This window comes from Anomaloglossus baeobatrachus, chromosome 2 (genome assembly GCF_048569485.1).
Source record: "Anomaloglossus baeobatrachus isolate aAnoBae1 chromosome 2, aAnoBae1.hap1, whole genome shotgun sequence".
Classification (NCBI taxonomy): domain Eukaryota; kingdom Metazoa; phylum Chordata; class Amphibia; order Anura; family Aromobatidae; genus Anomaloglossus; species Anomaloglossus baeobatrachus.
In genome coordinates, this window is record NC_134354.1 from 356,734,162 (window position 1) to 356,746,643 (window position 12,482).

A 12,482-nucleotide genomic window follows, 5' to 3' on the forward strand; every position below is an offset into this window, starting at 1 on the left:
CCTCGAGCCGAACCGGGACCAGTTCGCTCATCTCTAGTCATCACGTCTGCTTAACACGCAGAAGGTCCTGGGTTCAATCCCCAGTGAAACCAATCTGTTCTTAGTGTTGAAATCATAAGCTATCCAACTACAATATATGAAGTTCTCGGCATTGTTGCCGAATGACGGTATGTTTTGGCTTCCATCACAAACAGAACTACAAATAATTTTTTTTTTTTTCCCCTGGCGGTCAAAACTCGTCTCTAAATGCCATTACTTTGCAGGATTTCACAGGTTTCATAGTGGAGTGGTCATCACGTCTACTTCACATGCAGAAGGTCCTGGGTTCTATCCCCAGTAAAAACAAGCTGTTTTCGCTGTTGAAGTAATTTGCTATCAATATATGAAATTCTTGGTTTTATTGCCAACTGATAATATATTTTGGCTTCCCTCACCAAGAGAACTACGATTTTGGGTTTATTTTTTATTGACAATTTTAGCAGAAAACATAATCCCATATTATAAAAATCCTGTTTGTTTCAAAATATATAGTTCCTTTAAATACAAAAGCAAACAACTAAACTATGTGGAAAAAAGTAAAACATTCAATGTAAACTTCCTTTTAAGCAAAATCTCTTTGTAGGAATAAAACTGGTAAAATATGTAATAAAAATTGTAAATGTTTCATTAACCAAAAATACTTTCCTTCAGCAATAAAAAGGCCCCGTCAGTCACAATTCTGCTCTGCTAGCCAATACACAGTAACTTTCCATCAGGTTTCACAGAGTAGTGGTCATCACGTCTGCTTAACACGCTGAAGGTCCTGCGTTCAATCCCCAGTAAAACCAATCTGTTCTTGGTGTTGAAATAATACTCAATTAAACTACAATATATGAAGTTCTTGGCTTTGTTCCCGAAGGATGGAATGTTTTGGCTTCCATCCCCAACAGAGCTACGAATTTGTGATGGAATTTTGGCTTCCATCACAAAGAGAACTACGATTTTGGGTTTCTTTTTTATTCACCATTTTAGCAGAAAACATAATCCCATATTATATATATAGTTCCTTTAAATACAAAAGCAAACAACTAAACTATGTGGAAAAAAGTAACACATTCAATATAAACTTCCTTTTAAGCAAAATCCCTTTGTAGGAATAAAACTGGTAAAATATGTAATAATAATTGTGTTTCATTAACCAAAAATACTTTCGTTCAGCAATAAAAAGGCCCCGTCAGTCACAATTCTGCTCTGCTAGCCAATACACAGTAGCTTTTTGTCAGGTTTCATAGTGTAGTGGTCATCACGTCTGCTTAACACGCAGAAGATCCTGCGTTCAATCCCCAGTGAAACCAATCTGTTCTTAGTGTTGAAATAATACGCTATCCAACTCCAATATATGAAGTTCTCGGCTTTGTAGCAGAATAACGGGATGTTTTGGCTTCCTTCACAAACAGAACTACAAATTATTTTTTTTTTTTCCCCTGGCGGTCAAAACTCGTCTCTAAATGCCATTACTTTGCAGGATTTCACAGGTTTCATAGTGGAGTCGTCAACACGTCTACTTCACACTCAGAAGGTCCTGGGTTCAATCCCCAGTAAAAACAAGCCGTTTTCGCTGTTGAAGTAATTTGCTATCAACCTGTAACATATGAAATTCTTTGTTTTGTTGCCAACTGATAATATATTTTGGCTTCCATCACCAAGAGAACTACGATTTTGGGTTTCTTTTTTATTGACCATTTTAGCAGAAAACATAATCCCATATTATAAAAATCATGTTTGTTTCAAAATATATAGTTCCTTTAAATACAAAAGCAAACAACTAAACTATGTGGAAAAAAGTAAGACATTCAATGTAAACTTCCTTTTAAGCAAAATCCCTTTGTAGGAATAAAACTGGTAAAATATGTAATAAAAATTGTAAATGTTACATTAACCAAAAATACTTTCCTTCAGCAATAAAAAGGCCCCGTCAGTCACAATTCTGCTCTTCTAGCCAATACACAGTAACTTTCCATCAGGTTTCATAGAGTAGTGGTCATCACGTCTGCTTAACACGCAGAAGGTCCTGCGTTCAATCCCGAGTAAAACCAATCTGTTCTTGGTGTTGAAATAATACTCGATTAAACTACAATATATGAAGTTCATGGCTTTGTTGCCGAATGATGGGATGTTTTGGCTTCCATCCCTAACAGAGCTACGAATTTGTTTTTTTTTTCCCTGGCGGTCAAAACTCGTCTCTAATTGCCATTACTTTGCGTTCTTTCAAAGGTTTCATAGTGTAGTGGAAATCACATCTGCTTTACACGCAGAAGGTCCTGGGTTCAATCCCCAGTGAAACCCATGTGTTCTTGGTGTTGAAATAATCCCCTATCAACCTGCAGTATATAAAGTTCTTGGCTTTGTTGCTGAATAACGGGATGTTTTAGCTTCCATCACCAACAGAGCTACGAATTTGGTTTTTTTCCCCTGGCGGTCAAAACTCGTCTCTAATTGCCATTACTTTGAAGGATTTCAAAGGTTTCATAGTGTAGTGGTCATCACATCTGCTTCACACGCAGAAGGTCCTGGGTTCAATCCCCAGTGAAATCAATCTGTTTTTGGTGTTGAAGTAATTTCCTATCGACTTGTAATATGTGAAATTCTTGGTTTCGTTGCCAAATGACAATACATTTTGGCTTCCATCACAAAGAGAACTACGATTTTGGGTTTCTTTTTTATTGAACATTTTAGCAGAAAACATAATCCCATATTATAAAAATCCTATTTGTTTCAAAATATATAGTTCCTTTAAATACAAAAGCAAACAACTAAAATATGTGGAAAAAAGTAACACATTTAATGTAAACTTCCTTTTAAGCAAAATCCCTTTGTAGGAATAAAACTGGTAAAATATGTAATAAAAATTGTAAATGTTTCATTAACCAAAAATACTTTCCTTCAGCAATAAAAAGGCCCTGTCAGTCACAATTCTGCTCTGCTAGCCAATACACAGTAATTTTCCATCAGGTTTCATAGAGTAGTGGTCATCACGTCTGCTTAACACGCAGAAGGTCCTGCGTTCAATCCCCAGTAAAACCAATCTGTTCTTGGTGTTGAAATAATACTCAATTAAACTACAATATATGAAGTTCTTGGCTTTGTTGCCGAATGATGGGATGTTTTGGCTTCCATCCCCAACAGAGCTACGAAATTGTTTTTTTTTTCCCTGGCGGTCAAAACTCATCTCTAATTGCCATTACTTTGCAGGCTTTCAAAGGTTTCATAGTGTAGTGGTCATCACGTCTGCTTAACACGCAGAAGGTCCTGGGTTCAATCCCCAGTGAATCCAATCTGTTCTTAATGTTGAAATAATACGCTATCCAACTACAATATATGAAGATCTCGGCAATGTTGCCGAATGACGGTATGTTTTAGCTTCCATCACAAACAGAACTACAAATTATTTTTTTTTTTCCCCTGGCGGTCAAAACTCGTCTCTAAATGCCATTACTTTGCAGGATTTCACAGGTTTCATAGTGGAGTGGTCATCACGTCTACTTCACACGCAGAAGGTCCTGGGTTCAATCCCCAGTAAAAACAATCTGTTTTCGCTGTTGAAGTAATTTTATATCAACCTGTAATATATGAAATTCTTGGTTTTGTTCCCAACTGATAATATATTTTGGCTTCCATCACCAAGAGAACTACGATTTTGGGTTTCTTTTTAATTGACCATTTTAGCAGAAAACATAATCCCATATTATAAAAATCCTATTTGTTTCAAATTATATAGTTCCCATAAATACAAAAGCAAAAGACCAAACTATGGAGAAAAAAGTAACACATTCAATATAAACTTCAATTTAAGCAAAATCCCTTTGTAGGAATAAAACTGGTAAAATATGTAATAATAATTGTAAATGTTTCATTAACTAAAAATACTTTCCTTCAGCAATGAAAAGGCCCCGTCAGTCACAATTCTGCTCTGCTAGCCAATACACAGTAACTTTTCATAAGGTTTCATAGTGTAGTGGTCACACGTCTGCTTAACACGCAGAAGGTCCTGTGTTCAATCCCCAGTAAAACCAATCTGTTCTTGGTGTTGAAATAATACTCAATTAAACTACAATATATGAAGTTCTTGGCTTTGTTGCCGAATGATGGGATGTTTTGGCTTCCATCCCCAACAGAGCTACGAATTTGTTTTTTTTTTCCCTGGCGGTCAAAACTCGTCTCTAATTGCCATTACTTTGCAGGCTTTCAAAGGTTTCATAGTGTAGTGAAAATCACGTCTGCTTTACACGCGGAAGGTCCTGGGTTCAATCCCCAGTGAACCAATCTGTTTTTGGTGTTGAAGTAATTTCCTATCGACTTGTAATATGTGAAATTCTTGGTTTCGTTGCCAAATGACAATACATTTTGGCTTCCATCACAAAGAGAACTACGATTTTGGGTTTCTTTTTTATTGACAATTTTAGCAGAAAACATATTCCCAGATTATAAAAATCCTATTTGTTTCAAAATATATAGTTCCCATAAATACAAAAGCAAAAGACCAAACTATGGAGAAAAAAGTAACACATTCAATATAAACTTCAATTTAAGCAAAATCCCTTTGTAGGAATAAAACTGGTAAAATATGTAATAATAATTGTAAATGTTTCATTAACTAAAAATACTTTCCTTCAGCAATAAAAAGGCCCTGTCAGTCACAATTCTGCTCTGCTAGCCAATACATAGTAACTTTCCATCAGGTTTCATAGAGTAGTGGTCATCATGTCTGCTTAACACGCAGAAGGTCCTGCGTTCAATCCCCAGTAAAACCAAACTGTTCTTGATGTTGAAATAATACTCAATTAAACTACAATATATGAAGTTCTTGGCTTTGTTGCCGAATGATGGGATGATTTGGCTTCCATCCCCAACAGAGCTACGAATTTATTTTTTTTTCCCCTGGCGGTCAAAACTCGTCTCTAAATGCCATTACTTTGCAGGATTTCATAGGTTTCATAGTGGAGTGGTCATCACGTCTACTTCACACGCAGAAGGTCCTGGGTTCAATCCCCAGTAAAAACAAGCCGTTTTCGCTGTTGAAGTAATTTGCTATCAACCTGTATTATATGAAATTTTTTGTTTTGTTGCCAACTGATAATATATATTGGCTTCCCTCACCAAGAGAACTACGATTTTGGGTTTCTTTTTTATTGACCATTTTAGCAGAAAACATAATCCCATATTATAAAAATCCTGTTTGTTTCAAAATATATAGTTCCTTTAAATACAAAAGCAAACAACTAAACTATGTGGAAAAAAGTAACACATTTAATGTAAACTTCCTTTTAAGCAAAATCCCTTTGTAGGAAAAAAAACTGGTAAAATATGTAATAAAAATTGTAAATGTTTCATTAACCAAAAAAACTTTCCTTCAGCAATAAAAAGGCCCCGTCAGTCACAATTCTGCTCTGCTAGCCAATACACAGTAACTTTCCATCAGGTTTCATAGAGTAGTGGTCTTCACGTCTGCTTAACACGCAGAAGGTCCTGCGTTCAATCCCCAGTAAAACCAATCTGTTCTTGGTGTTGAAATAATACTCAATTAAACTACAATATATGAAGTTCTTGACTTTGTTGCCGAATGATGGGATGTTTTGGCTTCCATTCCCAACAGAGCTACGTATTTGGTTTTTTTTTTCCTGGCGGTCAAAACTCGTCTCTAATTGCCATTAATTTGCAGGCTTTTAAAGGTTTCATAGTGTAGTGGAAATCACGTCTGCTTTACACGTAGAAGGTTCTGGGTTCAATCCCCAGTGAAACCCATGTGTTCTTGGTGTTGAAATAATCCCCTATCAACCTGCAGTATATAAAGTTCTTGGCTTTGTTGCCGTATAATGGGATGTTTTAGCTTCCATCACCAACAGAGGTACGAATTTGTTTTTTTTCCCCTGGCGGTCAAAACTCGTCTTTAATTGCCATTACTTTGCAGGATTTCAAAGGTTTCATAGTGTAGTGGTCATCACGTCTGCTTCACACGCAGAAGGTCCTGGGTTCAATCCCCAGTGAAACCAATCTGTTTTTGGTGTTGAAGTAATTTCCTATCGACTTGTAATATGTGAAATTCTTGGTTTCGTTGCCAAATGACAATACATTTTGGCTTCCATCACAAAGAGAACTACGATTTTGGGTTTCTTTTTTATTGACCATTTTAGCAGAAAACATAATCCCATATTATAAAAATCCTATTTGTTTCAAAATATATAGTTCCCATAAATACAAAAGCAAAAGACCAAACTATGGAGAAAAAAGTAACACATTCAATATAAACTTCAATTTAAGCAAAATCCCTTTGTAGGAATAAAACTGGTAAAATATGTAATAATAATTGTAAATGTTTCATTAACCAACAATACTTTCCTTCAGCAATAAAAAGGCCCCGTCAGTCACAATTCTGCTCTGCTAGTCAATACACAGTAACTTTTCGTCAGGTTTCATAATGTAGTGGTCATCACGTCTGCTTAACACGCAGAAAGTCCTGGGTTCAATCCCCAGTGAAACCAATCTGTTCTTAGTGTAGAAATAATTTGCTATCCAACTACAATATATGAAGTTCTCGGCATTGTTGCCGAATGATGGTATGTGTTGGCTTCCATCACAAACAGAACTACAAATTATTTTTTTTTTTCCCCTGGCGGTCAAAACTCGTCTCTAAATGCCATTACTTTGCAGGATTTCACAGGTTTCATAGTGTAGTGGTCATCACGTCTACTTCACACGCAGAAGGTCCTGGGTTCAATCCCCAGTAAAAACAAGCTGTTTTCGCTGTTAAAGTAATTTGCTATCAACATGTAATATATGAAATTCTTTGTTTTGTTGCCAACTAATAATTTATTTTGGCTTCCCTCACCAAGAGAACTACGATTTTGGGTTTCTTTTTTATTGACCATTTTAGCAGAAAACATAATCCCATATTATAAAAATCCTGTTTGTTTCAAAATATATAGTTCCTTTAAATACAAAAGCAAACAACTAAACTATGTGGAAAAAAGTAACACATTCAATGTAAACTTCCTTTTAAGCAAAATCCCTTTGTAGGAATAAAACTGGTAAAATATGTAATAAAAATTGTAAATGTTTCATTAACCAAAAATACTTTCCTTCAGCAACAAAAAGGCCCCGTCAGTCACAATTCTGCTCTGCTAGCCAATACACAGTAACTTTCCATCAGGTTTCATAGAGTAGTGGTAATCACGTCTGCTTAACACGCAGAAGGTCCTGCGTTCAATCCCCAGTAAAACCAATCTGTTCTTGGTGTTGAAATAATACTCAATTAAACTACAATATATGAAGTTTTTGGCTTTGTTGCCGAATGATGGGATGTTTTGGCTTCCATCCCCCACAGAGCTACGAATTTGTTTTTTTTTTCCCTGGCGGTCAAAACTCGTCTCTAATTGTCATTACTTTGCAGGCTTTCTAAGGTTTCATAGTGTAGTGGAAATCACGTCTGCTTTACACGCAGAAGGTCCTGGGTTCAATCCCCAGTGAAACCAATGTGTTCTTGGTGTTGAAATAATCCCCTATCAACCTGCAGTATATAAAGTTCTTGGCTTTGTTGCCGAATAACGGGATGTTTTAGCTTCCATCACCAACAGAGCTACGAATTTGTTTTTTTTCCCTGGCGGTCAAAACTCGTCTCTAATTGCCATTACTTTGCAGGATTTCAAAGGTTTCATAGTGTAGTGGTCATCACGTCTGCTTCACACGCAGAAGGTCCTGGGTTCAATCCCCAGTGAAACCGATATGTTTTTGGTGTTGAAGTAATTTCCTATCGACTTGTAATATGTGAAACTCTTGGTTTCGTTGCCAAATGACAATACATTTTGGCTTCCATCACAAAGAGAACTACGATTTTGGGTTTCTTTTTTATTGACCATTTTAGCAGAAAACATAATCCCATATTACAAAAATCCTATTTGTTTCAAAATATATAGTTCCCATAAATACAAAAGCAAAAGACCAAACTATGGAGAAAAAAGTAACACATTCAATATAAACTTCAATTTAAGCAAAATCCCTTTTTAGGAATAAAACTGGTAAAATATGTAATAATAATTGTAAATGTTTCATTAATCAAAAATACTTTCCTTCAGCAATAAAAAGGCCCCTCAGTCACAATTCTGTTCTGCTAGCCAATACACAGTAACTTTTTGTCAGGTTTCATAGTGTAGTGGTCATCACGTCTGCTTAACACGCAGAAGGTCCTGGGTTCAATCCCCAGTGAAACCAATCTGTTCTTAGTGTTGAAATAATACGCTATCCAACTACAATATATGAAGTTCTCGGCATTGTTGCCGAATGACGGTATGTTTTGGCTTCCATCACAAACAGAACTACAAATTATTATTTTTTTTCCCCTGGCTGTCAAAACTCGTCTCTAAATGCCATTACTTTGCAGGATTTCACAGGTTTCATAGTGGAGTGGTCATCACTAGTGATGAGCGAGCATGCTTGTTACTACTCGGTACTCGCACGAGTATCACTGTACTCGGGCTGCTCGGCGGGGACCGAGTAATCTCGCGATACTCGTGCTGTACTCGTGGTCTTCATCCCTGCATGTTGGCGCACTTTTGAGAGCCAGCCCTCATGCAGGGATTGGCTGGCAGACCACTGCAATTCCACAGCCCTGTTAGTTGTGGAATTGCAGTGATTGGCCGGCCTGCACAGCGTGACCGAGCCTTTATACCGGCCGGCGCGCTGTGCTCTGCTCACAGCTATCCAGACAGTCAGTGCAGGGAGAGTGTCGCTGCTTCAGGGAAAGGTTTGCGGCCCTTTATAGTTAGTTCCGGAGCAGGGCTGCAAACAGTGTGACCAGAAGTCCTTCTCAGGAGTCAGACTATTCTAGTTGTATACAGGCAGGCAGGGTATAGCCAGGTCGGAGTACAGTAGCAGAGTCCTTCTCAGGACTATTGTTGCTATATACAGGCAGGGTATAGCCAGGTCGGAATACAGGCTAGTGACCAGAAGAGTCCTTGTCAGGACTATTGTAGCAGTATACAGGCAGGCAGGCAGGGTATATAGCCATTCCTAGTGGTGACCGTATACCAGCCTTCATCATATCTGGGGCTGGTGTACACAGTCTAAAACAATCCAGATAGTGTCAGACTTCTCAGTAATTGTCGCTCCTAAAAACCTGTTAGGTTCTTATTGCGTCCGTGCTTGCATTTAAAAACAGCACGTGTGTGTCTGTCGGTGGCAGCGTACAGGTGCACGTTTTGCACAAACTATTATATAACGCACAAGTCTAGTGAATAATACACGTCAGTCAGCAGTGGCTGATAGTGTCAGTCTTCTCAGTAATTGTCGCTCCTAAAAACCTGTTAGGTTCTTATTGCGTCTGTGCTTGCATTTAAAAACAGCACGTGTGTGTCTGTCGGTGGCAGCGTACAGGTGCACGTTTTGCACAAACTATTATATAACGCACAAGTCTAGTGAATAATACACGTCAGTCAGCAGTGGCTGATAGTGTCAGACTTCTCAGTAATTGTCGCTCCTAAAAACCTGTTAGGTTCTTATTGCGTCCGTGCTTGCATTTAAAAACAGCACGTGTGTGTCTGTCGGTGGCAGCGTACAGGTGCACATTTTGCACAAACTATTATATAACGCACAAGTCTAGTGAATAATACATGTCAGTCAGCAGTGGCTGATAGTGTCAGACTTCTCAGTAATTGTCGCTCCTAAAAACCTGTTAGGTTCTTAGTGCGTCCGTGCTTGCATTTAAAAACCGCACGTGTGTGGCAGTAGGTGGAAGTGTCAGGCTCCATATTGTCCCTGGATAGAGACGTGCATGATGGCCTGTAAACCTGAAGTGCCCATTGTAAGGCAGTGGGTCTATTGTAGTATAGCCCTTAGGCAGGGCAGCCAAAAATTTGGAGGCTACACATTGTCCCTGGATAGAGATGTGCATAAGGGCCTCAAAACATTGTTCCCATTGCAAAGGAGCGGGTCTCCTGTCATTGTAATGCCCATTCTGAAAGAATGGTCGAAAAAATTTACCACTGGGGGTATACCTGAAACAACGGCCTAACTATTGTAACGGTCATCATGATGGCGCATGAGGAGAAGGAGGAGAAGTCCAGCGATTAGCCAAAGTCCAGAAGTGTGTTACCATGGGTGAGTGGAGGTACATGGCAAATTCCCGTTACAAACTTTAAATTTCGCTGTCATTTGCTGGTGGTGTGGTGAAGTCTGGCCCAATCCAACCCTTGTTCATCTTGATCAGAGTCAGCCTGTCAGCATTTACAGTTGACAGGCAGGTGCGTTTATCTGTAATGATTCCACCTGCGGCACTAAAAACACGCTCTGACAAAACGCTAGCGGCAGGGCAGGCCAGGACTTCCAAGGCGTAGAGAGCCAATTCATGCCACGTGTCCAGCTTGGATACCCATTAATTGTAAGGCACAGAGGAATGTCGGAGTACAGTTGTTTGATCTGCAAGGTACTCCTTGAGCATCTGGGCAAACTTAGGATTTTTTGTGGCACTACCCCGCACCTCAGGGGCTGTGGTATGTGAGGGCCTGAGAAAACTGTCCCACATCTTAAAGACTGTTCCCCTACCTCTGGCGGATTGGACTTGTGTCCCTCTCGGCTGTATGGCTTGGTTGTCCACTGATTCCTGACCTATGCCGCTAGCGTTTTGTGAGGGTAATGCTTTGCCTACTTCCGTGACTATGGCCTTCTGGAACTGCTGCATTTTGCCAGACCTCTTCGCCTCGGGAATAAGAGACATAAAGTTCTCATTTTAGCGTGGGTCTAACAGTGTTACCAACCAGTAATGATTGTCGGCAAAGATGTTCTTAACACGAGGGTCACGAGACAGGCAGCTTACCATAAAGTCAGCCATGTGTGCCAGACTCTTAACAGCCATCACTTCAGTATCCTGACCAACACGATGACTGAACATGCTGTCCTCCTCCTCCTCATCTACCCTGTCCTCTGGCCAGCCACGCTGAACCGAGGATATGACTGCATGTCATATCCTCAATTTGGCCAGAGAGTTGCTCCATGTCTTCATCCTTCTCCTCGTCATAGTCCTCCATTGCACGTTGTGATGAGACGAGGCTGGGCTGTGTGTTATCACCCACACCCACTACTGTTTCTTGCTCAAACTCATCCCGCTCCGCCTGCAATGCATCGTGGTTGTTTTTTGAGCAGAGACCATTTTAGAAGGCAGAGAAGCGGTATGGTGACGCTAATAATGTCATCATCGCCGCTCACCATCTTGGTGGAGTCCTCAAACCTTTGGCGGATGGTACATAGGTCGGACATCCATCTCCACTCCTCAGGTGTTATGTGTGGAGTTTGACCCATTTCCCGACGGCTTAGGTGATGCAGGTACTCAACAACTGCCCTCTTCTGCTCACATATCATGACCAACATGTGCAGAGTTGAATTCCAACACGTGGGGACATCACACACCAGTCTGTGAGCCGGAAGATGCAAATGGCGCTGAAAGCCGGCAAGGCCGGCTGAAGCAGTAGGTGACTTTCGAAAATGTGCAGACAGGCGGCGAACGTTTACCAGCAGATCAGACAGCTCTGGGTATGACTTTAGAAACCGCTGAACCACGAGGTTGAGCACATGGGCCACGCATGGAACATGTGCCAGCTGGCCTCGCCTCAAAGCCGCCACCAGGTTCCGGCCATTGTCACACACAACCTTTCCTGGCTTTAGGTTCAGAGGTGTGAGCCAGTGATCTGCCTGCTGTTTCAGAGCTGTCCACACCTCTTCTGCATTGTGGGGTTTGTCACCTATGCAGATTAGCTTCAGCACAGCCTGTTGCCGCTTCGCCGAGGCAGTGCTGCAGTGCTTCTGTGTCGCCCTGGACAAGCCAGGGGCCACAGAGCACAACACTTACACACCCCACACTCCCTGCAGGCATATCATAGTCAAAACACCAAATCCTTGTTGCCTTCCCCAGGGGCTGTTGTCCACACCAGGGGGTGGAGCCAGGCGGTTGGTCTCCACCCACCAAGGAGGAGGGAAAACACAGGCAGTGAGAGTTAAGCTAAGGAAGTGGAAGGAGGAAAGTAGTAGAGAGGAGAAAAGTGACAGCAAAGAGCCTGAAGTTGGTCCGGGTGTGTGGCCCGGACAGGACAGCAAGGTTGGCAGGATGTGGTGACCGTCTGCAGTGGAGGCCGATTGGAGTCTGCCGTAAGGACCGTGGACGGGTGGTGACCCGGCCGTACCGGACCGGTATACAAAGAGAAGACAGCACCATTGGCAGGGGCCTTTCGGATCCCGGCAGGGCTTAGTGTCGCCGTGAATTTGCCAAATCCGTTAGTGAAGGGGACCTCAGGGTTTCCAAACAGCCAAGTCACGATAGAAGGCAACCGTCCAACCGTGAAGGGGAGACACCGCCACCGCCAAGGGCAACCGTCTCCCAGGGCCAGCGCCTGTGGGCAAAAGGGGCTCCTCCGGCCCATATCCAGGTCGGGGAGCGGGTTACCGGTGGGAAACCATCACTA

At 41.0% G+C, this 12,482-nt stretch overlaps 6 non-coding genes across 6 annotated transcripts; all 6 read left to right on the forward strand.

Moving 5' to 3' along the window:
* The first annotated feature begins 2,252 nt into the window (after positions 1–2,252).
* TRNAV-UAC (transfer RNA valine (anticodon UAC)) lies at positions 2,253–2,325 on the forward strand. Its single transcript has one exon. It is a non-coding gene; the product is annotated as a tRNA-Val (tRNA).
* A 915-nt stretch (positions 2,326–3,240) lies between these two features.
* On the forward strand, positions 3,241–3,313 carry TRNAV-AAC (transfer RNA valine (anticodon AAC)). Its single transcript has one exon. It is a non-coding gene; the product is annotated as a tRNA-Val (tRNA).
* Positions 3,314–5,956: 2,643 nt separating this feature from the next.
* TRNAV-CAC (transfer RNA valine (anticodon CAC)) lies at positions 5,957–6,029 on the forward strand. The gene has a single exon. It is a non-coding gene; the product is annotated as a tRNA-Val (tRNA).
* A 1,406-nt stretch (positions 6,030–7,435) lies between these two features.
* TRNAV-UAC (transfer RNA valine (anticodon UAC)) lies at positions 7,436–7,508 on the forward strand. The gene has a single exon. It is a non-coding gene; the product is annotated as a tRNA-Val (tRNA).
* A 175-nt stretch (positions 7,509–7,683) lies between these two features.
* Positions 7,684–7,756, forward strand: TRNAV-CAC (transfer RNA valine (anticodon CAC)). Its single transcript has one exon. It is a non-coding gene; the product is annotated as a tRNA-Val (tRNA).
* Positions 7,757–8,171: 415 nt separating this feature from the next.
* TRNAV-AAC (transfer RNA valine (anticodon AAC)) lies at positions 8,172–8,244 on the forward strand. Its single transcript has one exon. It is a non-coding gene; the product is annotated as a tRNA-Val (tRNA).
* The last annotated feature ends 4,238 nt before the right edge of the window (positions 8,245–12,482 follow it).